Source organism: Enhydra lutris, unplaced genomic scaffold, assembly GCF_002288905.1.
Source record: "Enhydra lutris kenyoni isolate GAN:26980312 unplaced genomic scaffold, ASM228890v2 scaffoldscaffold56, whole genome shotgun sequence".
Classification (NCBI taxonomy): domain Eukaryota; kingdom Metazoa; phylum Chordata; class Mammalia; order Carnivora; family Mustelidae; genus Enhydra; species Enhydra lutris.
Genome location: NW_019154140.1, coordinates 11,913,603 through 11,917,377, shown reverse-complemented (window position 1 = coordinate 11,917,377; position 3,775 = coordinate 11,913,603).

Sequence of the window (3,775 nt, the reverse complement as noted above, 5' to 3'; positions counted from 1 at the left end):
AGATTGGTTTATTTATTCCTTCAAATCTAATATATTTAACTGGAGTAGGTAATTTGTATTCCATTCCATTTCTCTAGTCAATACATCTGCTTTTTTTTTTTTTTTTTTTAGGGATTGGGTTTTAATGGTCATATAGAAATAGGAATCAAAATTTGGCCCAAATGAAAAGGAACAGTCTGTCTACTGGTAAAGGGAGAAGACAAAGAAGTTTGTCTTGATCAGGGTCCTGGGAAAGAATTCCAACCTATGAAAACACATTCTCCTGTGAGATTTTTTTGCCTCACTTTATGCCACTTTGGGGTTCAAATTTATATCATATGTATAGTGTAGGGGTTCTTTGGCTTAGCATTTAATATTAAAAGTGATCCCAGGCTTTTTTGCCTGGCAGAAGCAAACATATAAAACCTCTCTGAAAGGAGAAAACCTCAGCTAGGCCACACAGAATTCCCACAGATAAAGTCTTGCTCAAGATAAGCTCATAAATCAAAATTACAGAGATATAAAGAAATTATCCAAAAGAACAAATGTCAGCAGACACACCAAATAGATTTGGACTGTCCAGAACTTAAGATATTACACGATCAGATTCAGATAATAAAATACACTCATGATTAAAGATACAAAGGAAGAATTTTTTTAAGATAAGGAAAAACAAAATACTATTTTAAAAAAGAACAAACAAATTTGAAAAAGAACATAGGAGAATTTCTGGGTATGAAAACATACCACATTTCATCAATTCTAAGTATTGCTGTGTTCACACTTTATTATCTCTGAAATCAGGATAATGCCCACAATAACTGCTGGGTAGGCAGCCTTTTTGATGTAGTTGTCATTGGCTGTTCATACACATCAATATTTGCAGAATGGATGACAGTGACTTTGAACAAATCCTGGAGACAATATGGAGCACTCTTGATGTGAAATGTTACATTTCTAATGCTCTTGAAGTCACAGAAGATGCCATTGTGTGGAAAAGCACAGAATTTAAAAGACATTAAGAAGAGATGGATTCTGAACGTGCAGAAGTGTGAACTCATTTAAAGTAACTCATTTATTTCCCTTATATGTTCTTTTCTTATAAATACACAAGGGTAATACATTATAAAACCCATGTCTAACATCTAAAATGGCTCTTTAAGTAGGTAGGGAAAATGCCTAAGTGTCAGGAAAACATTTGTCTTAGTTTAATTGTCACTGTGGCTTTCTTAGTGTCAAAAAAATAATGGTGTTTCTTTTTTTTTTAAAGATTTTATTTATTTATTTGACAGACAGAGATCACAAGTAGGCAGAGAGGCAGGCAGAGAGGACGAAGCAGGCTCCCTGTTGAGCAGAGAGCCGGATGCGGGGCTCAATCCCAAGACCCTGAGATCATGACCTGAGCTGAAGGCAGAGGCTTAATCCATTAAGCCACCCAGGCACCCTGTCTCTGGGTATTTTAAACAAGAAGGAATCATGGAAGTATGAGCTTACAAATCACTGGATGAGCTGGAGGAATGAAAGTCAGAGTCACTTCACTGTCTTTATCATACCTGCCTTTCACATTGACAGATACATATGGCACTAAAAGTATCAGAACGTGGCCCCTACCTTGTTTCTGCCTTCTAAATCTTTCACAAGTCCATCTTTTTGGTAGAACCTAATTTGTATCCAGAACTGGAAAATGTAGGTAAGTGTTTATTTGTTTTGCTTTCCATGTTGTCTTATATGAAAAGGCAAATAAAAGGGAATAGGAATGGATGTTCTGTGCCAATAGATCAAATCTAGGAGGGTCATTAAATATAAAAAAACCAAACAGATAGAAGTGTATAATTTAACTAGTAACTAGTGAAATTACTAGTTACAAATTAAAGCCATAATTAAATATTATCACATACCCACCATATTGATTCAAATTAAAAATTACTCTTACCCACCATATTGATCCAAATTAAAAATTACTCTTAACCCAGTACCAGCTAGGTTAAGCAATAGATATATTGATGCATTGCTGATCAGAGAGTAACTTTTGAAGTTACACTTTTGAAGAATAGTTTGACATTATCTGATAAAATTGAAGGTAGGCATAACTTTGGACTTAGCAGTTCTATATCTTAATATATAACCTACAAAAATGCAAATCTGTATTTACCAGGATAAATGTACCATAATGTTCATGGCAGCAGGGTTCATAATAATACCAAATTAAGAACTACAAAATGTTCACAGCAGTAGAATGGCTAAATATTTGGTATATTACACAGTGGCATATTGTGTAAACACACACACAAAAACAAATGAGCTACAGGTAAACACAATAATACAGGTGAATATTAAATATGTAATATTGGTCCAAAGATCACAAAAATTTACATACAGTATTTATTTTATAAAGTCTCCAGACAGATGAAACTAACTTACATTGTTTAGGAATGCATACTTAAAGGATAAAACAATTTTTTTTTTAAGCAAGGAAGTGATTACCATAATGGTCAGGAATGTGGTTACTTGTGGAGAAGAAGAAAGTTGCCAGACCCCAGGAGCTCTCCATCTCCCCTTCCTGATCACAACTGTCTTTTCTTTGTTGTGATCAAGAAGGGGGAGGTGGAGAGCATTTGGGACCTGGCAACATTCTATTTCTGTCTGTAGCTGTAATTACAGTAATTAATATAATAATACATTTATTTTTGTGCATTTCTACATATGTGTGTTATACTTCAAATTTTTAGAGTTTAAAAAGAAACTAAATGGGTGAATGAAAAGAAACCCAAACATAAGTAGAGAGAGAATTATAGAGCCAGAAGAGAGATATGATGAAATTGTCTAGAAGACAATACAAGAAAATAAAGAGTTAGAAAATATCAGAGACTAAAAGATGTGCTGGAAAATGAGAAGATCCAACATACAGACACTACTGGTTCACAGGGAGTGCATAAAGAAAATTAGAGGAGGCAGTATTCAAAGAGATTATGGCTGAGAATTTACCAGAATTAATAGAGGATATAAATCCTCAGATTCAGATTGTATGAGTTTTCAGCAGGATCAATTAAACTAAATCCATATTCTTACATGTTGTGTTGCTGTGAACTGAGCAATTCCAAGTTCAGTAAGGAAACCTTAAAAGCAAACAGAAAAATCACCTTACCTTCAAGGTAGCAATGATACTCACAACAAATTTTCCAAATGTAACAATAGAGAATAGATGACAGTAATATATTTGAAGTGCTGAGTTTTAAAAATTTCAAGATATTAAAAAAATTCAAGATATTTTTATGTAGCTGTACCATCATTCAAGGGTAAGAATGAAATAAATAAATTTCCAGACAAAAGACACTTTCCTGAAAAAAATTTCAATCCAGAAGGAAGAACTAAAAATAAGACTTACGAGAATAGTTACAGTGAGTAAGGAAATTGGAAAATATGTGTGTATATCTAAACAAGGATTGACTATGCAAACAATAACAAAGACTAATTTGGGGGGATGCCTGGGTGGCTCGGTTAAGCATCCAACTCTTGATTTTCGGCTCAGGTCATGATCTTAGGGTTATGAGTTCAAGCCTCATATTGGGCTCCATGCTGGGTGTGGAGCCTGCTTAAGATTCTCTCTCCCTCTCCCGCTGCCCCTCACCCTGCCTCTCTCCCCCACTCTGTCTAAAAATAAAACAAGGGGCACCTGGGTGGCTCAGTGGGTTAAAGCCTCTGCCTTTGGCTCAGGTCATGATCTCAGGGTCCTGAGATCAAGCCCCGCATCGGGCTCTCTGCTCAGTGGGGAGCCTGCTTCCTCCTCTCTCTCTGC